This window comes from Candoia aspera, chromosome 7, assembly GCF_035149785.1.
Source record: "Candoia aspera isolate rCanAsp1 chromosome 7, rCanAsp1.hap2, whole genome shotgun sequence".
Classification (NCBI taxonomy): domain Eukaryota; kingdom Metazoa; phylum Chordata; class Lepidosauria; order Squamata; family Boidae; genus Candoia; species Candoia aspera.
The window spans coordinates 61,354,346-61,381,115 of record NC_086159.1 but is presented as its reverse complement, the minus strand read 5'-3'; the positions used below and the strand labels follow the sequence as shown (position 1 = coordinate 61,381,115).

Below are 26,770 nucleotides of genomic sequence, written 5' to 3'. Positions count from 1 at the left end.
CTGCTATTTATGTAGCTGAAAGTGCTTATTTTTACTAAATCAATTGTACTTTTGCATATAAGAGTATTGGGCTCTCAGCCTAATATAGTAGTGCTGTGTAGGAAGAAGGTTTCATTCATTATATTGACCTATTTCATTTCAGATGCTGTCTAACAGGGGTGAAAATGCAATAAACTCTCCTATTCTAGAAGTTTCCAAGATGATATCTGTTGGCTAGAGTGAGATGAATACTTTTTTTGCTACTCCAGCTTGGTTTTGTGTATCAAATAGCCTGAACTGACTGGCTGTGTGACAACATGATATCACCATGCTGCCTCTGATCCCAGCCTGGGTAAATTAACATCAGGAAAAGGTCTAATTTTTTTTAAGATATCCAATTAACAGATTGCAGGAACTGCAGCACACATTATGCAAAAGATGGCTGAACAAGGACACTTTACTCCAATCTGTTCTTTCATTCTCAATTTTCATGAGTGAGAATTTGGCCAGGGCCCAACTTATATCCTTGCTTACATTATTTTTCCCAGTTTGATTAGTAGTGGACCTGGCACAGACCTGTTCTCTCATAAACTTTTTTTTATAAATAATGACTATTTTTAAAATTGTATTTAAGTATACAGTGACCAATAAAACATTGGCAAAGAACAAACAAACAAACAAAAACACAGAATACAAACTACACAAGGAAAAGCCAGCATAGTTCATATGTAATAAACTTGCAACCTTAAGGAGAGAGATAAACTTTCATACATCTATATTCCTTCAGCAAAGGATCATTACCTTGTCGTGGTGCTGGAGCTTGAGCACCTCAATGATGCCATGAGCTAAACCATGAAGGGCCACCCAAGACGGAAAGGTCATGACAGAGAGGTCAGACTAAATGCGATCCCTGGGGAAGGTAATGGCAACCAACCCCAGTATTCTTGCCGTGAAAACTAAATGGATCAGTACAACCAGAGATATGTCGGTATACCATCGGAAGATGAGACCCCCAGGTCGGAAGGTGGTCAAAATGCTACTGGGGAGGAACAGAGCATGAGTTCAACTAGCCCCAGACGTGATGACGCAGCTAGCTTAAAGCTGAAAGGACGGTTAGCGGCCGACGGTGCTGGTGAACGGCAAATCCGATGTTCTAAGGATCAACACACCATTGGAACCTGGAATGTAAGATCTATGAGCCAGGGCAAATTGGATGTGGTTATTGGTGAGATGTCAAGATTAAAGATAGACATTTTGGGCATCAGTGAGCTGAAATGCACAGGAATGGGCCACTTCACATCAAAGGACCACCAGATCTACTACTGTGGACAAGAGGACCACAGAAGAAATGGAGTAGCCTTCATAATTAATAGTAAAGTGGCTAAAGCAGTGCTTGGCTACAATCCAAAAAATGATAGAATGATCTCCATTCGAATTCAGGGCAAGCCATCAAACATCACAGTGATTCAAATATATGACCCAACCACAGATGCTCAAGAAGCTGAAGTAGAGCGGTTCTATGAGGATCTGCAGCACTTACTGGACAATATGCCTAAAATACATTATTTTCATCACAGGAGACTGGAATGCTAAGGTGGACAGTCAAATGACACCTGGAATTACAGGTAAGCATGGCCTGGGAGAACAAAACGAAGCAGGACATAGGCTGATAGAATTTTGCCAAGACAATTCACTCTGCATAACAAACACTCTCTTCCAACAACCTAAGAGACGGCTTTATACATGGACTTCACCAGATGGACGGCACTGAAATCAGATTGACTACATCCTTTGCAGGCAAAGGTGGCGGACATCTATACAGTCAGTAAAAACAAGACCTGGAGCTGACTATAGTTCAGATCACAAACTTCTTCTTGCACAATTTAGGATCAGACTAAAGAGATTAGGGAAGACCCACAGATCAGCTAGATATGAGCTCACTAATATTCCTAAGGAATATGCAGTGGAGGTGAAGAATAGATTTAAGGGACTGGACTTAGTAGATAGGGTCCCGGAAGAACTATGGACAGAAGTTCGCAACATTCTTCAGGAGGTGGCAACAAAATACATCCCAAAGAAAGAGAAAACCCAGAAGGCAAAATGGCTGTCTGCTGAGACACTAGAAGTAGCCCAAGAAAGAAGGAAAGCAAAAGGCAAGAGTGATAGGGGGAGATATGCCCAATTAAATGCAAAATTCCAGAGGTTAGCCAGAAGAGATAAGGAATTATTTTTAAACAAGCAATGCGTGGAAGTGGAAGAAGACAATAGAACAGGAAGGACAAGAGACCTCTTCCAGAAAATTAGAAACATTGGAGGTAAATTCCAGGCAAAAATGGGCATGATCAAAAACAAAGATGGCAAGGACCTAACAGAAGAAGAAGAGATCAAGAAAAGGTGGCAAGAATATACAGAAGACCTGTATAGGAAAGACAACAATATCAGGGATAGCTTTGACGGTGTGGTCAGTGAGCTAGAGCCAGACATCCTGAAGAGTGAGGTTGAATGGGCCTTAAGAAGCATTGCTAATAACAAGGCAGCAGGAGACGACGGCATCCCAGATGAACTGTTCAAAATCTTGCAAGATGATGCTGTCACGGTAATGCATGCTATATGCCAGCAAATTTGGAAAACACAAGAATGGCCATGAGATTGGAAAAAATCAACTTATATCCCCATACCAAAAAAGGGAAACATTAAAGAATGGTCAAACTATCGAACAGTGGCACTCATCTCACAGGCCAGTAAGGTAATGCTGAAGATCCTGCAAGGTAGACTTCAGCAATTCATGGAGCGAGAATTGCCAGATGTACAAACTGCGTTTAGAAAAGGCAGAGGAACTAGGGACCAAATTACCAATATCCGCTGGATAATGGAAAAAGCTAGAGAGTTTCAGAAAAACATCTATTTCTGTTTTATTGACTATTCTAAAGCCTTTGACTGTGTGGACCATAACAAATTGTGGCAAGTTGTTAGTGGTATGGGGATACCAAGTCATCTTGTATGCCTCCTGAAGAATCTGTATAATGACCAAGTAGCAACAGTAAGAACAGACCACGGAACAATGGACTGGTTTAAGATTGGGAAAGGAGTACAGCAGGGCTGTATACTCTCACCCTACCTATTCAACTTGTATGCAGAACACATCATGAGACAAGCTGGGCTTGAGGAATCTAAGGCTGGAGTTAAAATTGCTGGAAGAAACATTAACAATCTCAGATATGCAGATGATACCACTTTGATGGCTGCAAGCCAACTGAGGAACTGAGGAGCCTTATGATGAAGGTGAAAGAAGAAAGTGCAAAAGCTGGCTTGCAGCTAAACCTCAAAAAAACCAAGATTATGGCAACCAGCTTGATTGAGAACTGGCAAATAGAGGGAGAAAATGTAAAAGCAGTGAAAGACTTTGTATTTCTAGGTGCGAAGATTACTGCAGATGCTGACTGCAGACAGGAAATCAGAAGACGCTCAATCCTTGGGAGAAGAGCAATGACAAATCTCGATAAAATAGTTAAGAGCAGAGACATCACACTGACAACAAAGGTCCGCATAGTTAAAGCAATGGTGTTCCCCATAATAACATATGGCTGCGAGAGCTGGACCATAAGGAAGGCTGAGAGAAGGAAGATAGATGCTTTGGAACTGTGGTGTTGGAGGAAAGTTCTGAGAGTGCCTTGGACTGCAAGAAGGTCAAACCAGTCCATCCTCCAGGAAATAAAGCCAGACTGCTCACTTGAGGGAATGATATTAAAGGCAAAACTGAAATACTTTGGCCACATAATGAGAAGACAGGACACCCTGGAGAAGATGCTGATGCTAGGGAGAGTGGAAGGCAAAAGGAAGAGGGGCCGACCAAGGGCAAGATGGATGGATGATATTCTAGAGGTGACGGACTCGTCCCTGGGGGAGCTGGGAGTATTGACTGACAGGAAGCTCTGGCGTGGGCTGGTCCATGAAGTCACGAAGAGTCGGAAGTGACTAAATGAATAAACAATAACAACATCTATATTCAACATGGAAGAAAGAAGATGAGAATTCATTCAGGTGAAAATCTGAGCTTAACAGAATCTGGGCACTCTATGACACCAAAGTTCAACATGGTGTCTCTTGGGTAAAAACTTACTCTCCATTATTTCATTTATATACAGTAGAATCTCGGTTAACTGGCACCCATCGGGATTGGTAGATGCCGGATAAATGTAGCATCTGGTTGCTTGAGCGTTGCTATTAAAAATAGGCCCAAGTTTGGACTTGCCTTTCTGCTAGAGAGTGATCAGCCGATCCACTTCTGGCAGAGCAGTGGATTTGGGCTTACCTTTAAAAAGATGGGTTTGAACTTGCCTTTCTGCTGGGGGGGGGGGTCAAGGCAGTGCACCAGGTTTGGACTTGCCTTTCTACTGGGGGGTGGGGGGTCGGCGCAGCATGGAGCAGAGCACAGGGTTTGGGCTTGCCTTTCTCCGGGGGGGGCGGTTGGCAAAGCACGGCACACCAGGCTTGGGCTTGCCTTTCTGCTGGAGGGGGATCAGATCAGTGTGGCGCGCCAAGTTTAAACTTATCTTTTCGCTAAAGGTTGATTTTATTTTAATTTTTATTTAACATATTATTTCTTCCTTTTCTTGCCAGTTGCTTGAGAGTGCTGGTTGCTTGAGTTCTGGTTAACCAAGATTCTACTGTAGTACTTACCTTTCACATGTTCAAAATGAAGAATCCAAATTTTAGTGTTTAAGTCCGAGTCATATATTTATGAAAAAATTAAGCCTGCTGTGATAATCAGATACCTTAACGCATGTACCAGTGAGGGTGAAAAATGTTCAGAGTTACTATTATTCTCAAATAAAGTGGGAAGGGATACAAAAATAGCTGCTAGGTGCTTTATTTATTCTACAACTGCTTTGGGAAGAACCTGGCAAAGAGTTTGTTTACCTAAAAATTACCACCCCTTTTGCAAGATTTAAAAGCCAAGGGTGATGAAGTGATCTCTCAAGAAAGGAAAATGAATTAATGTGTTGCATGTACTGTATTACCAGCTCTGCTTGCTAGCAGGTTAGGACCTTCGAGTGCATTAGCAAGAATCTTGTAAAATGTTCACCAACAAACACTAAGATAAGAGATTAAAAGACACTTAGGGTTCTAGTCTGCGGTTCAGTTTCAAAAAATCAGGAGCGTTAAAGACAGTAAAACTGCTTTATAAGAAAACTACAGTGTGGAAGGAAGAAGAAAAAACAAATTGCGGAAATTGGGTTGCATCCATCCCATGTGTGATCCTCAAGTATTTCTTGTGATGATTCTTTGCTAGCTCATCCCACAGCAATCAGAATTTCATAATCTGATTGCAAGACAAGAGTTTCATGAACCCAAAAAACAAAATGTTTATTTGTGCAGGATTTGGTTTGCTTTATAAGCAGCATAAAAGGTATTAGGAAGGGACAAAAGACAACACTATTCTAGATGAATATTATATCCTTCACCTCTTCTGAAAAAATCTGAAATGGACTATGATTTCAGACCTAGCTCAGAAAACCTAAGTGCAGCTTCTAAAAGAAGGAGAGGAAGAGGAAGAATGCATCCATTCTTAAAAGCCTGAAGATATCACTTCAGAAGTCTAGATGCAGGGAACCAAATGGAGATGCAAACTGGGCCTGTGGAACAGCGCAATGGGCCTATGTTAACCTCTGAGAAGTCCAGCTTGGCCCGTGGAACTTAGATCCTTAGAATTAATGAAGATTCATCATATTGTGAATAAATTGATTCCATACCTGGAAGTAATACTATTGAATTGGCTGCTAGTGTACTTACTGAGAGAAGCTCATCAAGAGAATAAAATCCTATTCTTAATACTAACAAGCCCACTTGTAAATTCAACTTTTTTACCCTTTCATCTCCTGGGCCTTTCTACCACAGGGAATGTTTATTGCTACAGATTTATTCCCATGCTCCAAGGTTACCTAAGTACAGCTATGCAAATCTACTGTAGGGAGACTACGGGATTGTTGGAAGGCTACACTATGGTATGCCCTGAAGAGAAATAGAATTGGCCCAACCTTTGCTTGTGATTTTCTATACCTGACTTAAAAATGATACTATTTCAAAAATACGTTTGTGGGCACTGGTTGATGATGCTTTCAGGACTGCTTTTACAGCTCCTCAACCATTCTGGGTTTTGTTTCTCATTTCATTACGCTGTGGTTTGCTTTTTTTTAAAAAAAGGGGGGCTTAAGATCTTAGCTGCTGAGTGATCTTTCAAGGCAATCCTATAACTTTGGAGGCTTGTGGATTCAGTGGTGCTCTGCTGGCAACTGTAGCTGAGACTGACTTTTATCAGCTTTGAACTGTTTCCCCACATATTTTGCTAACCCCCAAAAAGGGAAGGAATCTCTCCACTGCCATTTGTGCTTTAAATAAGGGCTGCTACAGATTTAATATAAGTCTGCCTTGAAGCAACTTAAATCAGATTCAAGGTGGCCTTTAAGAGTTAAGTAAAATGGATCACATTTCATACTAACCCATAATGTGACCTGTTTGGTTTTACATATTGTGCAGACTTTATTCAATCAACCGTTACACTGTATGTGTGCGCCTTCGAGTCAGTGTTGACTCCTGGCAACTGTCTGGAAAGTCCCAAAAGTTTTCTTGGCAAGATTTTGGAAGTGGTTTGCCATTGTCTCCTTCCTAGGGCTGACAGAGTGTGACTGGGCCAAGGTCACAGAGCTGGCTTCGTGCCTAAGGTGGGACTAGAACTCACAGTCTCCCAATTTCTAGCCTGGTGCCTTAAACCACTGCACCAAACTGGGTCTCATTAAGGTGGGTATAAATGTAATAAATAAAATGCACAATCCCAGTCAAAATCTCAAAAAGCATTTATCTTTCCCTTCAAATTGTCAACAGATTATCCACCTGAGCTTGCTCAAGTTGTCTTTTTTTTTTACTAGGTACACAATTGTCATGAAAGATTCTGTAGTGCCATGGAACAAACTGAAGAGAATTTTTTTTTCATGACAACTGGTTCCTTTCAGATATTTGTAGAAATACTCACTGAGCTTTTAGGAGCTAAACTGAATACCTGTTGCTACAGGTATGCCTATGTACAGTATATGTGTGTATTTAAGTGCATACACACACGCACACATACAAACTATAGCTTTAATGTGATTAGGTTTTCCAAGATTCATCTCTTCTAAAATAACCTAAGAAAACGTACAAGAATGTAATATTTGTTGCATGAGTAAGATAATAAAATTTGCTTCATTTTTCCAGGTTGATACCGTACAGCATGTGCCTGATACCAGACTACCTCTTCTTTATGCTGGTACAAGAAGAGTCACTAACAATTTAGCAATTGTTTATGCACCTGAAATGCACTTGCAGGCCTGAGGATGGAAATGAAAAGACAATGACTAATTGCTTCAACTGCGAAAAGTAAATTCAAGACTTACAGAGAATACCTATACATTATAATTTATGAACAGCAGCAGCACATACAACACAAATAGCAAAATTATAATTATACAGCAAAAGTGTTTTACAGCAATTGAAATACTATGTTTTGATAACCAGTTTGTAAGAGAAATTATCTCTAATGTAATTTACAATGATGTAACAGTGTTTTTAAAGATACAGATTAAAACAATACTGAAAAAGGAATACTTTATTGATGTAAAACCTCTATACACAGTTAAGTTTATTACAATAAATATTTCAATGGAACATCAAAACCCAGAAGGTAATCCACAGTGAAATTAGTAGTACACAGTGCTTTCTTCCATTAACTTTTCCTTCTAAAGTAGCTTTAGCAAAATCATAAAGCTACAACTGCTGAATATTCTGTATAAAAGCTGCAGATCTTCATGTTTTGGGTAGTAGTTATGGCTTACAACAGGTTACCCTAATTTATCTATGGTCCAGGAAGACAACACAGGATGCAGGAATCTGCAAAGTTGATTAGAAAGCAGTGAGAGAAACCATGAATCTTTTGCCATTCCATTCACAACAGCTCCAACCCAATATGGTATAGAAAAACAAGGTGATGGCCATTATAAAGGTTATTATGAAATTAAAAAGGAGGAAGATCGGGCATAGTTAGCTGAATCACGTGAGATGGATTCAATGAACCTGTGATGCTATCTTGAATAACACTAAACCTTTATTAGCAAGTTGTGTGGATATTTAGGTAATTGTTTCTCCTATCAAGCGTATAAAATACACAGTTTGGCTATCTCAGTGAAGTTCAGAACCAAGGGCAATAAGTCACAAAGGGCTGCAATTTCCAGGGGTAAACAATCTTTTCCAGTCCCAGGCTCCATTTTGTAAAATGCTCTGGACAGCCATCACCCAAAACAAAGGTAGCATCTTACAGGATTTGATCATAATCATTTGAGCTATCAGAAGGATCACAGACATCTCATGAGATCCTATGTCATTTCTGGAAGCTTTTGTATTTTATCAAGGGTAATGCTGTAGGTGTCCACTGGGGCCGTGGGGCCACCAAGCCTTTGCATTCCACAAAGTTATACAGAAGTGATTAGATACCACTGCAAACTTTGGCTTCAAAGAAAACTATTTCAGTTAGGAATGAGGTCTAACTACTCCTGAAATGTCACAGTCCATTCTTCCATAAAATATATTCTTACTAGGCATTTAAATTCAATTCTAATTTCACCCTTCCTTTATAACTGCTTTTCTCAAAAGTATATAAACATGTACAGCAGAGTTTTAGCAAAGCAGAAAACGTGTAGTTTGCTTCCCTGCTTTCTCTTGGGTGGAAAATTGTTTTAGGAATATTAGGAGTCAAATTAATAAAGGCCATATGCTGAACACCACCAACCAGAGGATAATTGTTACTGCACTGCATTATTTGCATAATTACCTATTCCTGATTTGGAACCCTGTGTTATAATCATCAATCAGTTTTCTATACAAGTGCTCAAAATGCTATATTAAATAGACTTTTTTTTAAAAGGAAGACTAGGCTCTTTTGAGCCATGTATGCCCTCTTCCAGCCATGATGGTATTTGCAAAACTGATTATCAGAATCTGGTACTTTGCACCAGAGAAGAGAATTGATTATGTGCCATCAAGCTATTTTTGACTTCTAGTGACCACACAGATTTTCTCCATGATGATCTGTCCCTAACCTGTTCTTTCAAATCTCCCAATAGTGTACTCATTACCACTGCAACTGAGTCTATCCACCTTGCTGATGGTTGCCCTCTTCTTCTCTTTCCTTCCACCTTTCCCAGCATTACAGTCATTTCCAGAGAGCTGGGTCTTCACAGTATGTGTGCAAAGTAGGATAATTTGAGGCTGGTGATTTGTGCCTTGAGTGAGAACTCTGGATTGATTTGTTCAATGACCCATCAGTTTGTTTTCTTGGCTGTCCACAGTATTCTCAGGAGTCTTCTCTAACACCAAAGTTCAAAAGCATCAATACTCTTCCTATCCTGCTTCTTCAAAGTCCAACTTTTGCTTCCATAGTGCAAATCTCTAACAGTGCTACCTCTCCCTTTAAATAACATGGAGCAAGCTTACTTTTATTTAACCTTACTACATTTTCAAATGTAGCTACCAAAGTGATTTCTGATTGAATAAAACTCCTTAAGATAAAATAATTAGTCTGACATTTTGTTTTTTTCTGGGGTTGGGGACTAATAAAAATGTAAATTATCTGGACTTGAAACTTATAACTTAAAGAAGTGAAATGTACTTATTATAATTACCACTGGAATTTCCATGGGCTCTTAAGTCACTTACTAAGGGAAAATAAGTTCAAATATAAGTGTGAGTAGTACGAAAGAAATAAAATCTTTTCCCACTCCCACAGCAGAAGACAACAGAAAGAACAACACTATTGTTTTTATTAGCTTAATATGCTTATAAAGTTTTTCTATCCATTCAGGTTTACTCAGCCATCAAAGTACATCAATCATATTTGACAGGCTGTAACACATTCTGGAATTCCATTGTATGCTACAAACAATCCTTTGGACACATATTTAAGAAAAAAAAAGTATGTGCTGGTCCAGCAGGACTCAAGACACATACCGGATTGTGATTAAACCCTTTCCATATTCCACATTCCCAATCAATAAAAGAAAGGGTAGATATGTGGGTTTACTGCAAAGAATTAGGAAGCCACACATATGAAGTTCTGTGTCTAACAGCTCCGTGGAATTCTACCCGCTATTATAAGTCAGCCTCCAGGTTTCAATCCTGGAGCTTCTCCCATCTTTTCAACAACAGTATTGCTGGTTATTTCTGGCCTTCAAGGTTTAAAGCATCTGTTCCTTGTTTACAAAACACTTTTCTCTGTAGCAAGAACCATAGATTCCCACCTTACCAGCTTCAAACCTTTCACCATACATTGTAAACAAAGTTTAACCTCTCAAGACAAGTCAACCTAAAATGATGAGATGCAAGTATTTCACCATCTGCATATTAGACAAAATAAAGTGTGAATTAATTTATTTCAGGAACCTTTCAAACATGTTTTCACACCTCCTCTGTGAAAGAAAAACATCCATGCTGCTAGTATCTAAATTCTTGTTCTTTAAAATAGGGTTATTCTAGTAAATTCACAGTTTTACCAGATTAGTTTGTACAGCCATTTATACTCAGTGGGATAGACACTTGTCTCTAACCTTAACTACCAAGAAGAAGCCATGCGGAAACTGTTGGCATAAATAAAATCAATGCCTAACTACTACTGTCTACTTTTCTCACTCATTGTGGTGATTTAAGAGATAACTCCATTGGCCATGGTACTGTATACCAGCCTAAACGTAAACCTAAGCCTAAACACAATATGACAACAAGCTCCCAGAGTCATTTATTTAGTATTATAAATAAACCCTCCTAGTGTCCTATTCTAGTGTAGTTGTTCTGCACTTATACCAAAATATTTTATACAGACACACACACACACACACACATTTATGCACACAGACATTCTGCGCTTACAACAGAATAATGTATCATGTTATATCTACAAAAGAACAGAACTAGATGGAATCCTCCTAGATGTAGGGACTTTCTCATCCTACATTTTACATTATGAGCATTAACAACAACAACAACAAGCTGTGTTAATCACAAAAAACTACACTGAATTGCTATTTGTAGCACATTTAATGAGCTACAATCCCCTCCCTTTAATGCTGTTCCCTAGAGGTGCGATTCAGAATCTCATTTTGCTTCACACAGGTTGGACTTTACCTCACATCATACCCAACTGGTATTACCCAAAGTAGAAATTATGGACATGATATCCCACAACATTGATTTCTTGAAGGGTTCTGCATAATTACAACTATTCACCTGTAAAAGACATCAATTCACTATAAGGCCCATAGTGGCTCATAATTATTCCTCGAAGAACCCCCTTGAAAACCTATTTCACTTACTTCTCAGTACATGGCTTACTGTTCACATTTTTCCCCCAATAAATAATTTTCAACAGCTACTCGAATTTAACATTCATCAGCATATGACAGAATCAGCTCTCACATAAATTAATCAAACTCTTGTTACTGAAAGACAAGAGATACAGGATATCTCGTTTTAATCTTGTGTACAGAATAAAGTTGAAAATATACCCTGTTCTCTTGTAAGAAATATCACCAGAACAAGAGTCATATTCTCAGAAAGAAGCCAAGAAACCTGGAAGTGGGAAAGCAAGTAAAAGACCAGAACGACTTGAGAATGTCTTGGCTGCAATGTCCCAGCCACCTGCTTTGACAAAACCAAAAAACCAAAAAACCCCACAACCCAACAATTCCATGATTCATGGATTTATGAAGATGTGGAAATTAATCCAACTGAATTGGCACAAATACTAATGTTGAAAATATTTTAACTGTAGGAAAGAAGCAATCCTGAGAAGTTTGTCCTGCATAGTAAATGCAAGTCTATGCATCTCTGTTACCACTATGTTTATTACAGAAGCTTGAGTCACTTCAGTGTTTCCCCTAAAATTCTTGAATAGGATCCTTGGGCTGGTGAAGGTAACAAGGGCAAGTTGGCCATTTCATTTTACAGCTGGTTGAATCCATCCAAGGCGAATCTAATGAACTTTCAGTTCATGTTATCAGGTCCTCCTAAGGGACAACACCTCAATTTAAATTATTACTGTAATACATTGTGTGTCTTCTCTTCAAAATAGTCCAAAACTTTTAGTAAATCCGTATCATAGCTGTAATACTTTTAACATCAACCATTTTATTTATTTATTTTTCACATTTCTATCACCGCCCATCTCCCCCTAAAAGGGGGACTCTGGGCAGTTTACAATAAAATTCTCCTTAAAACCTATCATAAAATCATCAATATTAAAATAATAAAAATATAAATATAAAATCCAAGTGGGAGATTTCCATTCCGTCGGGAGAACTCTACATCACCAGCCACCCCCAGGAAGAGCTATTGCCCTTCCCATCCCAGGCGAGGCGGCAAAACCAGGTCTTCAAGCCCCTCCGGAAGGTCGGGAGTGAAGGGGCCTGCCTCACCTCGGGGGGTGGAATGTTCCACAGGGCGGGCGCCACTGCAGAGAAGGCCCGCCTCCTGGACCCCGCCAAATGAAATTCTCTTACAGACGGGGTCCACAACATGCCCTCTCTGCATGATCAGGTGGGGCGGGTTGATATTATAGGGGTGGGACGGTCCCTCAGGTAGCCTGGCCCCATGCCATGTAGGGCTTTAAAGGTGATAACCAACACCTTGAATTGGACCCGGAAGCAAACTGGAACCCAATGCAGCTCATGCACTAGAGGTGTTACGTGTGCTGATCTTGGAGCACTCATCATTGTTCGTGCAGCCACATTTTGGACCAACTGAAGCTTCCGGATACTCTTCAAGGGTAGCCCCATGTAGAGCGCATTGCAGTAGTCTATATGGGAGATGACCAGGGCATGAGTGACTGTCCGGAGGGCATCTCGATCCAGGAAAGGGCGTAACTGGCGCACAACCTGAAGTTGTGCAAAGGCCCTCCTAGCCATGACTGCCACCTGCTCTTCGAGCAGGAGTCGTGAGTCCAGGAGGACCCCCAAGTTACGCACGGGTTCTGAATGGGACAGTGCAACCCCATCCAGAACTAAAGATGACAACTTCCCGGATACCGAGGAGGCATCAATCCACAGCCACTCCATCTTACCAGGGTTCAGCTGAAGTCTGTTGCTCCCCATCCAGGCCCCCACAGCCCCCAGGCACTGAGAAAGGGCATTGACCACATCACTTACTTCACCCGGGATGGAGATATATATCTGAGTATCATCAGCATACTGATGGTACCTCATCCCGTGGTGACGGATGACCTCACCCAGTGGTTTCATGTAGATATTAAATAGGAGAGGGGAGAGAACCGAACCCTGCAGCACCCCGCAAGGCAGGGGTCGAGGGTTGGATCTCTCATCTCCAATCACCACCGACTGGGACCGGTCCTGGAGGAAGGAGGTGAACCAGCGAACCACACCGCCCACCCCCAACTCCCTGAGTCATCCCAGAAGAATACCATGGTCGATGGTATCAAAAGCCGCTGAGAGATCAAGGAGAGCGAAGATGGATACATAATAATTTTAAATATATTATTCAACTGCACTGGCTTCTAAGAGCTTTCCAGGCCAAATAATGTTTAATTTAAATTCAATAGCTTCTTTAAGGCTTCAAAGAAAGTTTTCTTAAGGTTTGCTTTTCTCACATGTTATTTAGCCAAATGATGAGATGATCAAAATCTTACACTTTGCACCTCCCCTGAAATGAGGTATAAAGAAAAAGAAGGAGAGAATGTAATGGCACTCTCCTTTAAAACAACCCTCCCAGGATGGCCCTCGCCTGGCCCTTTCTTCGATAATTTCTGACCTTTTTGTATATAATATTGTTCAGTTTCAATAATCTTTATCTCTACAATGGAATTTAAGATTGTTGACATTGTTACGGATGTATATTTTTTCTGCATTTAATAATGTAATGACTGATGCATTTTTAAAAAATGTATATAGACTGTTGGCAGCCCTGCAAAATGTGTCAAATGTGAGTCATAAATATCCTAAAGAAATAAAAACCCAAGATACATTAGTTTCATTTCCTGAATGTCTTGCACACAAAAGGAAAGCAGATTATAAAAATCTATTTCTATAGCGCCGTAGCAAGAAAATAAAGAATTCACACCAGTTTGAAACAGCTTTGGAATGTTTAACAAGTTTTTAAACCCTGGGAAAAGACGAGCAATCCTGCCTCAAATTTCTAAAACAAATGTTAGAAATGCCTTTCTGAGAATATTCCTCTCAGAGAACTATCTCCTGAGTGAAAAGAACCTTTCTTGGGATCAGGAATAGGCTGAAGCCAAATCCCGTTTTTTCCATCACCCAGATCTGCTATACTTGCAAGTGCTAAGACCTGATTGCATAGTTTCCATCATTTGGAAGCAGAAAACACAAAGTGTAGTTTAAGTCCTAAAATAGGCTTAAAATAATTTTAAACCGACCTTCTAAAACCCTCAAATTCCTCCCCTAAAGCAGGTAAACAGAAGAAGAAGATCTCTGTGCCTCCAACATACACGTGACTCTTTTCCCACTCCCACTACTATGGCCCTTATTCCACCAAAAATGTTTAATGCCAGCTCCAACCCCATACCACTGTCCACTCCTGCTTTAAAGCTTAATTATCAGGGGAAAAGGAAAGACAATTTGTGCTGTTCAAGAGACAGATTTTTAATTCAGATCAGGGCAGTACTTCCTCCCAAGAGTATACAACAAGGCAGTTAAAAACTAATTCTGAATTCTTAAAACATGCAGTATTGATTTCAAGATAATCTGAACTGATTTATTCATTTCTGGAAATTTCAAGTTAGTACAACAATGGACTTTGCATAATAATCTTTGATAATACCTATTGAATTTTATTGAGTTTTCCACAGTGTGTAGATATTGAACAAATAGAAAAGCATGCTGAATGATTTTCCTAAAACAGAGGCAGGCAATATCCTGACCAGGACAGCAATATTCCTAAAGGCATATCCATTAGTGTCCAGTGAGAAGCTGAAATACTACAAAGGAAATCCCCTGCTTGTAGAACCCTCTTTACCTTCAGTAATGTTTCTAAACCATCCACAGTCATTCTTAAAAGTAGAGGTGGTTGATGACAACAGTCCAATGTATTGTGTTTGAAAACGTGGCCACCCACCCAGAAAAAAAAGGACAAAGTTAATCTGGGGGAGAGTGGAACAGCTCCCCAAGAGGCTGGAAAGTGTGTGATAGGCTTCCTTTATCCATAAATGCCATGATTAAAATACACTGAAGCTATGCTTAAAGCTTGAACCTTTGCTTCATTTCAGTGAAATTCAATGCAACTGCACCCTTAGACACTGTACAGATAGTCTTAGGTAATCACAAAGACTCAAGGGGAAAGGGGAACACTGATACATTGTCAATTTGTCATCAGACATATGTAAAGTCAGAAAAACAAGGTATTAAGGGTTCTTTGCCAAACAGAGAGAATTGAGGTGAAAGAACCAATTAGAGAAAGAAGAGATGGAACTGCACTCTAAAAACCTGAACTTTTTAGAAAAGAGAATAGGCTCAAAGGGGATGAAGAAGGTCCAGCCAGTTCACCTCTCTGCAGCTCCGGTTTTTTCCCACCAAGCTCTTCCTGCCCGGCTCTGAAAAGATCAATTATGAGAAACATAATTTAGTTCTAGCTGGTCTGATTCAGGAAGATGTTTAAGAGACTTTTTCTTCTCCTTACATTCCTCCTATAGGTCCTCTTCCCTGCCTCTTCTAAGACAAACTAATGTAAAGTAAGAAAGTAAAAAAGTAAAAAAGAAAAGGGGAAAAGAAGGGAAAAGCAGAAAGTACAAGAAAAGAAAGAAGCTAAAGAAAAATAGAAAAGAAATATATAAGGAAGTGGCTTCTGATAATTCTTCACAGCAGTTATAAGTACAACCATTTGCTGAGTTTCAAGGAGAGACCATAACAGCTGATTTTTGTAAATCTTTTGAAGTTTAGTAAAGATACAAAGGATCAGCCCTGAACTGGTTCTTGATCTCTACACAACCCACTTAATAGGAACAAAGGGGAGTACAATCTGGATGGCTATGCTAACAGAATGTCGTGTTTGCTTTTGAGTAGGAAGCAACCACTGAGTCCCATTTAGTGGACAAAAGATTACCAGTCACTGATAGCAGTGATAATCCCCAGGGGTTTATAGGCAAGACCAGAACCAGTAGCTGAAATCACAAGGAAGTAGATTCAAGCTACACATCAGGAGGAACTTGTTGATTGTATGAATATCAGCCAGTGGAACAAGCTGCTACATGGAATAATAAATTCTGCTTCTGATGGTCACCTGTGAGAGGTATTCTAGTAGATCATGCCCTAAGCAGGGAGTTTGGCTAGATAACCTTCAAGATATTTTCCAATCAATGATTCCATAAGATATTTGACGCTGATGACTTAGAGGCAAATGGTACATAAACAAACAATTACTTTGCCTTCAAGAGTCACTGTTAACAGTTTACAAAGACAGATATCTTAAGTAGTTAACAAACTAAAGGCTGGCACAGCGATTTTAAGAAATTAGCAGTCTGTGGGCACTTTAGCACATTCAGTTAAGTGAGAGAAAAATGAAGAGTATCAAGGCTTCTCACTAGAGTGAAAAAGGCAGAAAGATGTAGCATTCACACACACTTATATTAAAGGAGGGCAGTGGGACCAGCTTAGCTTGAGAATGGAAGATAAAGAAACAGCAGTTGTATTTTGGGGAAGAAAGTAGAAAAGAGGTTTTTGGTCAAGGGGGAGAGAATGAATCACATTACTCAACAGCACTGAACTATTACTGCTGGCCTGGGAAAGAAGGAACCTGGCTTAGCTTCCTCCTGGATAAAAAATAAAAGGGATATAGAAAAAAAGAAATGGTTCCTTTGGATAAGGAGGGAGGGAAGATGACCACAGCTCAACCAAGCAGGAACTATTTTCCTTTAACTGACTGGGTGGGTGACAGCTATTTCTATCTTTCCCTTAAAGGTACAGCAAATAAAAAGCTATTACTTCAGGAATTGTGGGAAATTATTAATCAGCTGACAAACCAAAAGAAAAGGAAAATCTCAGATGTCCTATGTAGTGGATCCTGTACATGGGGTGGACAAACCCTGTAAGACCCCTTCCATCTCTATGATTCTACAAATACAATTACATTTGATTATAAATGAATATTAACAACACATTCGCTTTTTGTTATGCATTTAATGATTTGTTCTGTTTTGTCGCATTCAAAATTACAGTTTGATAAAAGGTCTCTGGGGGCCTCATCTAAGATATTCAGGGGTAACATGAAGATCTCTGGCTTCAGGTTATGCATTTCACTTTAAACATGTGCAGAGTGTGAAAATATTGGGCACTGAACTCAAAGGTGCCATATATAGAGAAAACTAGTTTTGGTTCAAAACAAACAGCATAAACTCCATCACCTTATTTCAGTGATTTCAGAGATTTTATGACCAGTGAAGGAAGTGCAGTGCAAGTATTTCTTCACTTCATTTTGCTTTTCCCTGCATATTCTATACATGAATCATCCAGCAGTATTTGTTCCACAGTCAACCTTTCTGCAGTTAATAAAAATTACTATGATCCGGCCTTAAATATGATAACTGCATAATCCTGCAGTGGACATTCATCTATAGAGCTTTATTCTGTTTGAAGAATGAAAACACAGCTAGAAGAAAAATATCTATTAATATTATGACATTGCTATTAAGAATATTATATTTGGCAACATAGCTACAGTATTTTGGCAGCGCTTCAAAAGCCTGCAATGTTTATTCAATATTATTATTGCTTTATGTATTACTACCCATATAGCTACTCTTTCTGTTATTACTGATAAGAAAGAAGTTCAAGGAAAATTAAAACGCTATAATAACCACGAAACCCCTCATATACAAAGTGTTTTGCTGAATTATCTGTCATTCAAAGTTATGTCCAGTTATACTTACTTTGCTTTATGTCCCCAATTCATCCCCCGACACAGTTTTACCATTCCAAGCTAAAAGGCACAAATATTTTCTTACATTACTTCCAGGAGACCAGGTTGTAAACATGTTTTAACAGAATAGTAATAGATTGCAGCACTTTATGTCACAAGTATTCCAGAACTGTAACAGAAATTTGTTAAAAGTTTGTTCAGAAATATTATAATTAGATAGACTGAGATTGGCTCAAACACTAAGCACTTTCAGACAGGCATAGTAACAGATGTTTGCAGTTTCTAGATAACTACCCAGTCCTACAATTTGGTGACATCACTAAAACAAAATGTTCATGATCTTTTCTGTCAAATTTTGAACAAGAATCAAATTGTGGGAGGGCACAACCAATGCCATGGCCATTCTGGTTAGGGAGAGTGGCAAAGGGTCTGTCATCCCCCAGCTGATGGCCATAAACTCTAACTTGATCTATAATTTTTAACCCGAGTTAAAGTAGAGACAAAGGATAAAAGGTGCAGGCGTTATTCTATGCCAAAGTTTTATAGAAAATTAGCATGGTCCTCCTTTTCAGGGCTATTAGTCAATTAATGAAGTCATAATGTGGTACAAACCAACTGTATGAGGAATGAGCTTCCTAGCAATGTTGCTTATTCAGCTAAAATATTGAATGATCTATTTTAAAAAGCTGATCTACTAATGATTATTGGACATTGAGTTTTTTGAATGAATAGTGTCAAGAAGTGATATTAAGCAACAAGGCAACTTTGGAGAAGTTGCAGCTTCAATCAGGCTACATCAGTGTTTCTCAAGCTTAGCAACTTTAAGATGTCTGGACTTCAACTCCCAGAATTCCCCAGCCAGCATGGGCTGAGAGAAAGTGACTGGCCCAAGGTCCCCAAGCTGGCTTTGTGCCTAAGGCACAAAGGTCTTCCGGTTTCTAGCCTGATGCCTTAACCACTACACCAAACTGGCTCTCACTAGAACTTTAAATAACCACTGATAGACCAGAAAATGTTTTTGGATCTCAATTCATGGCAGCAGCAAAATTCCTCCCTTCCCCCATATTTTGCATCTAACTAGGGCTTCTAGTTAAAAAGAAAAAACCTTAAATAAATTTATAAGCTCGAAGCCAACCAGTCCACATCCGATTTGCTGTCCAAGCTACTAGCAACCGGTACTGATCTGGTATAACCTTACTGAAACTGTGCGTGAGGAGTGAAGGGTAAATACAACATGCCATACAACAAGGAGACATTCAATAAAAAAAAAAAAGCTGTCTGTGGATATGGAAGGAACAGTCTGTATTGTACTTGGACATTCTATCCTACTACTGTAAAATATGAGGCATAAGAATGATCAGAGATTTTCTAAAAGATTTACAGTACAAATCTACCAAGAAGAAAGCCCTGTTAAGTTTAATCGGGATTATTCCTAAGAAAGTGTTAAAATGACTGCAGCCCTAAAGACTAAAAATAGAACCTTGAGGCAAGGGCTAGCAAAGTTTATAATGAGAACAAATCCATTCTGGCACTATAATCAAGTAGGCACAAATACAAAAAAGAATACATAAACCAAGACTTTGCACACATGAGCCACGCCATCCTCAACATGAACAGTCTCTCTCTTATGGAGCAAAATGAAGATCCTAATTTGGTAGCAGATCAAAGAAGCAAAAGATAAAGAGCTACAGTTATTGCAAAATATTCTAAGTGGACCTGGCCTACCTTTAACAAAATCCACAAATATAAATCATGTGCAAAATGCTGTTGCCTGATTGTAGGCTGGTATAGGCCAACTGGACCCTTTCTTTCCCATTCCACTTGATCTGTACTAATAATTATTTTATAATAATAAATTTATAATTATAATAATAAAATTTATTTCAGTTCAACTCCCTTTAAAGCTATAAATGTTTTGAGGAACCAATATGTTAAGGATCACCTTCTCCTGCATGTCCTCTACTCAATGTATCCTTGCTGACTGAAGTTCAGTAGAGCAAGATGTTTTTCAGTTAATGATGATGTCTATTTTAAGGAATATTCTTCTGAATAGAGGCCTAGCAAGCTTCCCTCTCTGGTCTGCCAGTAGGGCTACAAGGTTGCTACCTAATGAATTGCTATTAGATGGCAGCAAAGAGATACTAACAACCTTAACTTTTCATTACCATCTAATGATCAGTTGGATTTCTGCAGCGGAGATAGCAGTAGCCTCACTCTAGGTTTTAGTTGAGGTTCCTTCCAGCAATGTTAGATCTCACAGTATTGTTTTTGATTGATGGATTATACTCTCTTGTCAAATTATTCCAATTTCTGAGTACTGCCAGATTTTCAGTATATATTATTTTTAGTTTATTCTCTTAGTTTTGCTTTATATTACTGTTGGATGTTTTTATATTTTTAGTTTTATTTTGGAGAATAGTAAGATACCTTTTTTTAAAAAAAAAGAAAAATAATAAAGATATCCAAGTTGTGGAAATGAGGAGTAGTCGGGCAACAGAATAGTAATCCTTCTCTGCAGCCTCCATTAATTTAAAGGCAACTTAAGTGAAATCCTAGTGGATTGGGCCCCAAATTAGTTAGTGAGGGAACTACCATTTCAACCTTTAGGTAGAAATCCTGAATGAGCCCTGAGCACAGGTGTAGGAAGTGAAACAAAGCTGAAGAGATGTAGTGATAGAATCAAACCCAACCAGGATTTGTTGTGATCTTGAAATTGTGAAAGTGATCAAGGAAACCCTTCATAAAGTCAACTGCTTTATAATTTTACAGAATTCCTATGTGTCAGCAAAGGAACATCAAAGACAAGGTCAATAATCTTCTTATACCTTGCAAGGGATTATATTCCCACATTCCTAACCAATATCCTTGTACACATACGACACTAAAGCAAGGTTTGCATAATTATACATTTCTGAATCCATCATTATTGGCAGGATTCACATAACATATTAACAAAACAAGACTTACAAACCACAATGGCAACGTGTTAACCCAGAAACAAGAAAAATACAGTATGGCACTGTAGGGTGTGAACCTAGCTTGTTGGTCTATGATTTCACCAGAAAAGAATATTTTAATAGACAGAGGGAATAGCAGGCAAGGTCCTTAAGCAAAACATCTATTTTGCTTATCATTAAGCCTACATGCTACGCTATGGAATAATAAAAGTGTAACTAATATTCAAACAGCAAGATGTATCAACTATAACTGTACCCTATATTTTCTACATATCTGCCCTGGAATTCTGCAATGGGAAATAGTGCAAAGAACTCTCCAGAATTGTGTATAAAGTTAAGTGATGCTCATCCATGGGTTAAATTCAGTCTTAAAAAGGGGGAGGGAATGGCAGCAAATGCTTTAGCTTCACACATAGAGAGGGCCCTGAGCAAAGTATAATTTAGTATTTGAAATTGGAAATGGACCAACATGTTTCAATGCAGGGATCAACACAAATCTTTTAAAATATAATGGCAAGAACTGTATTGCAATATATCAGGTTACTGAAGTTTTTTCCACACACTCCCAGTTACTGGGCTAATGTCTTCAATGGACAAAACATTAAAATAAAATACACACATTTATTGTTGTTAGTTGCAGTCGAGTCGTTTACGACTCATGCACACACAATTTTGGATGTAGAAAAGCAAGTGGGGAAAGGGGGTTATTGAAATGGACACAGAGCCCCAGGTGTTTCAGATCTGTAAAAAGGCCCTGGACAAGTTCCATTGATTTCAATATGTCTATTCAAAATCTGACTAAGTCTAGCCACAACTTATAAGCAATTATTGCTTCAGCATTCCCATTCCTAGGTTTTACCCTCATCACAAAAGCTTGTATCTCAATGGAGAACTATTATCTCATCACTCTCAGCTTCCCAGTCAATTGTCTCATCTTTCCTTCTTCAAAATCAGAGCTTTTTCTTTATGATGGAATTGTTGTGCTACTATTTTCAATTATGCACTAAATTGTATTTTTAACCTTGCTATGTCATGATCTAGAAGCCCAGCATGTGAGAAGCAATTAGATTCTAACCCACTGATCACTTCTTGGCAACGACCATCTGGAAGGATGCTACAATGCAAATTCTACGTTAGGAGCAAATCCAAAATTCAACAGGAAGAGGAAGGTCCTTTAAAAATGAAACGTGAAAATATTTAAACACAAAGGGTGGGGAACACAAAACTAGTTCATCCTATGTATGCCATAGCTTCTTGGGAGTTCAACATGTGAAGTTCAACAGAGTATACTTCTGAATAAGCCTGTCCAAAGCTGGGTGTAAAGAGTTAAAATGCAACTACCTACACATATGACAAGGTTGCTGCTCTAGGGGCACCTTGCTTCATTGTACTGTCTGTACAGCTGCAACAAGATAGTGAAAGGGAGAGAGCAATTTTTTTCCACCAAAATGTGCTGAGTTCATATGCTGGACTGTAAGAGGACATACTGTATAAAGTTGAATCTAGCTAGATACATCAGGTGAGCATAAGTTAGAAGCGAGTAACCACCTTTCCTTTTTTGGCAAAGTGACTGAGGAACAATATAAATTTCTAGGCCACCTAGACAGCTGAATTTCAAACAGGATGAGTGGAATATAAAAGATGTGCGTTTACATTGCCAGCTGTCCTGGGTTATTAATGTGCCATCTTTGGTGTGTGCATAAAATATCCAAGCAAGCACAGAGATGAGAATTTTGATTTTGTAGTACGTGTACACTCAGCCGGAGGAGGGTTATCTTACCTTTAGTCTCTAATTAACTGACAAGTGAATGAAATACCTTCCCATGCAAACTGCAGGTGTCACAATCTCATGCCTGGAAGAGTCACTTGGACAACTGCAGAGCAAAACCCACAAAGACAAAACTGCCCTGTTCCAAAGCAAATAAACCCAGTGAGTCACAAACGAAGCCCAGCTTCCCTTCAGTAAAATAAGGCACTTTACAGAGGTGTTTTATGAGCTAGTTTTAAGCCTTTGTCTTTTTTTTCCCTAACAACACAACCCCCAACTGCCTTCAATCCTCAGACTGTGTCAAAAGCAGGGGCAGAGATCTCAAGTCCAAGGGGATGAATGCTCCTCAAACCAACGACTCCCACCAGCAGGAATGAATGGCAGCTGAGCGAAAGGGTTTGGGTAATTCTGCAACTCTCGAGGATCGTAAAGTATGATCAAACCCAGTTCGGTGTTCTAAAAGAAATCACACACCCAAACTCAAGGAAAAACCGTATTTCTTCCACAGTTCTGAGAAGGATCTGAAAAACTTCTTTCCATTCCCCACCCCTCAATCCTTCCCTTCCCTACATATGGATTTATGGAATGGTTACAAGCGCAATGGGAAGGGGGAAATAACAGTTCACCCCACAGCCCTTGAGAAAGTTTCACATATAACTAAACCTGAAGCTCCTGAGGAGCTGAATCACAGAGCAGCCAGCCACATAGTTCGGCGGTGAGAGCGAGGACTTTGCCCTTAATGGAAACCATCTGCTGTTCAAACATGGAAGGACGAGCGCTTATTCCTTCAAGAAAAGCAGAAAAAGGAGCAGCAATCGCTCGACTGAAACCCACCGGGGTGATCAAGTCCTTTTTACCCTTCCCGCCTGCCTCCCAGCGGTCCTCAAGCTCCGAACTTCCTCCCCGCCAACAGACGAGCGCCGGCGATCGATCGAAGTCGCCCTCGGAATGGAAAGCGGCGAGGCAAAGCTTCCGAGAGGCTTGGTTGTTTGTTTGCTCGGTGGATCAGCAAATCAGCAATCCCGGGAGGGGTTTCGAGGCTTTCAACAGGTGGAGCCACCCTTTGTGGAAAGGAGGGGACCGAAAACGGACGGGGGGGCGGGGGGAGGAAACTTACCCAAGTTAGGAGGCTGAGGAGGAGCTGATCCGGGCGCGCCTTTGTGTGCGCGGCTCTCCGGCTGCAAGCGCCGCTGCCGCCGCCGCCCGACACTGGAGCCGCGCTCTCCCGAGCGGCTGCGTCTCAGCCGAGCAGCTCCTGGAGGCAGCGCGCAGGGCCGGCAGCAGTCGCCGCGCTCAGCGGGCTGCCCATGTTGCGAGGAGGTAGCAACCTCGTCGGCCGCCGTCCCCTGGAGCTAGACAGCCGCCTCCACAAGTCGGAGCGAAAGCGGCGGCTTCCACGAAAAAGAAAAGGCGGGCGGGAATGAGGCTCGCAGCCAGGGAGAGAGCGCGAGGGGCTCATCACATGATGCGCCGGAGCGCCCGCCTCTGCTCGAGCTCTCCTGCCAGCCCCGCCGCGGGAAAGGAGGAAAACAGCCAGGAGCAGACACACCTGAAGAGGCTGCTGCCCATATCCGTCGCCCTCACAAAGCCAGACAGGAAATGGAGGGACCGGGGAGGGGGGGGCGGCAAGAAATAACAAAGCCGGGGAAGCAGCTTCGGAAGGAGGGAATCTCTCCGCCCGCCCTCTAGCGCCCGACGCCTCGGTATAAAGCGGGCTCTTCGGTAGCCGCGACTGGGTCTCCCGAGAAAAAGGCACGGGGCGCTCGCGGGGAGGGGGATCTCCGGTTTTCCCTCTCCGCCTTGCTGGGCTTCTCCGCCAGCCGCTTTGGCTGGCTGACGTGAAGACGCGCCGCTGTGCGAGACGGAGGGGGCCGCGTGGGTGTTGGCAAGGAGGTTGGGCCCAGTTTGGCTCTGGAGCGCGAATTGGGACCTGTAGGGCCTCGGAGTTTGCAGCTGCCATGCTGGCTGAGCTAGTGAGCCTTTTTTTCCCCTCTCACTCTCCCTGTAAGGAGGCTGGTCGCGGAAATGCCATTAAGCGTGTACCGAGTGCCTTTCTTCCTCCTAAGCGCGTTGTTCTTGGGAAAAAACGGAAAGAAAATATTTCCCGCCTAGATTTCTACCCCCTCCCCCAGCATTTCATGCAAAATACCGTAGTTAAGGGTGCCTTACTCTCTTCTTTATTCTTCCTAGCAGCGCTGCGAAATTTTCCTCCCACCAATAGAAATTTACGCAGGAGCACATGGAAAATTTTTGTCCATATGCTGGGAAGTTACCGTCTATTAGGCAGTTTCCTTGCACATGTAATGATGGCTTTTTAGTCCTGGATGTGAAGATCCTTATCCGAAAAAAATCTTGGAGATGTACGATTCTGTTAAAAAAAGGGAGGGGGGGACTTCATGAGATCAAGATCAGTTCCCGGGAACCCCAGTGAGAGGTCACTGTAGGAAGCCAATATCATCGTTTGCTTTGTTTCTTTGTTTTTTCCCAGATCTGGGATTTCATTTCTTTGTGGTCCCCTGTCTAACTACCAAGCAGGTCCAACTCAGCTTATATTTTCCAAGGTCAGCCAAGGTTGGCTAGTGGTGCCATCTACTGTGACACTTGCACACCTACCAGAGATTTTAAATTTGAATACAATAGGTTTGCAAAGAGTTAGAAAGTTTGTTGTTTTGAGGGTTATATAAAGAAGAGGCATTCACATAACGCTTTTAGGGAGATAGAATAGACGAGGTTGTCAGCACTTCCTGCTAATGGTAAGAGCACTGGTCAGCTTTGGGACATTTTAGTCCTGTGTCACAATCATCATAGCTCATGCTATTCTGTGCAAGGACAGGATTTCTAGTATTGTTGCCTGTATCTAAGCATAGGGGTCTGCAAGTAACCACAATGACAATGAAATGACACAGCACAAACCCTGCCTTGCATCTCAATGTTGAATGAGTACATAAGTCATGGGATTTATGTCATGACATTGCAATGCATATTTCATCACTTACCTCACTCTATAGTGCCTATGTATCTAAAAGATACATGCAGTATGCTGACAAACTTAGGAATTGGGTATGTGAGGAGAATTGTAAAAGTAAGTTGAATGCACTGGGAATGGGTTACTTAAGAAATACATCTATTAGAACCAGAGGCAAGGTGAAGAATGGATGAATGTTGGATGAATGTGGATTGAATACAAAAGTCTTGAGCTGTACCAAAGATGTAGAAGTTGAGATGTTTGGTCATATAGAGAGAATGAATGAGAGTTAAACAGCAAAGCAAATACAGGAAGGAAAAGTGAATGAGTTGAATGGAGGGTAATACTGAGAAAGTTGTGGTTGGATGGAATTTATGCAATCCTGAAAAAAAGAGGTGAGACATTTAAAGGAAAAAATGCATTATTTGAAGTGGTATATAGATGTAGTGGAAACAAGGATGGTTGGCAAGACTAGAGAGGTATGAGGAGGTAGAACTGATTGTTTTGATATGAGACTTAACCATGTTTTCTTCTCTTTCCCATCTTACGACTTTAATTTCTTTGGCTTAGTATTTATTTTATTCTGCACTTGGTGTAACATTGCCCTGGAAAAGAATAGAAGGATGACTGTGTTTCTCTATATAAGGAAGAAAATAGATCCTGTAGAAAAGCTTTGTATTTCCACAAATCTAGAAATCCAGAAGCAAATATTTTAACACAGAATGCTGGCTTTGCAAATTAAAACAGTATATAATTTCTGCTCATTATATAGATTTCCTTATAAACCTGAAACACTCTGTAGTAAGTTCAGTGATGAGGGCTTCATCATAAAACAGCTAAAATCTAGTAGCTCTTCGCTGGAAACATATCAGATTGGAATAAGTATGCTTAGTTCATTAGTGTAATTGTACTTACAGCTACAGCCATAGTTATTTAATGAAAGTTTCATGAGTACAATACATATTTTCTCACATATGTCTGCAGGTTGCTAGGCTGTAATAATAATACTTAGATGGCAAACAGTGCATTTCAAGCATTCAGAATACTTCCTATATATTATCTCTAATTCTTAAGTAGCCTTCAATACTAGGAATGGGGAAATGTTTGACAACTGGTTATTGCATTTTAAGATTGGTTTAG

At 40.3% G+C, this 26,770-nt stretch overlaps 1 protein-coding gene across 1 annotated transcript in view; it reads right to left on the bottom strand.

The window, feature by feature from the left end:
* The window catches only part of PLXNB2 (plexin B2), a 329,693-nt gene extending 306,054 nt beyond the window's left edge, over positions 1-23,639 (bottom strand). The window contains exon 1 of the mRNA XM_063309588.1: positions 23,500-23,639. The gene's annotated coding sequence lies outside the window, so the exon portion shown is untranslated. The remainder of the gene's footprint in view (positions 1-23,499) is intronic.
* Positions 23,640-26,770: the final 3,131 nt, after the last annotated feature.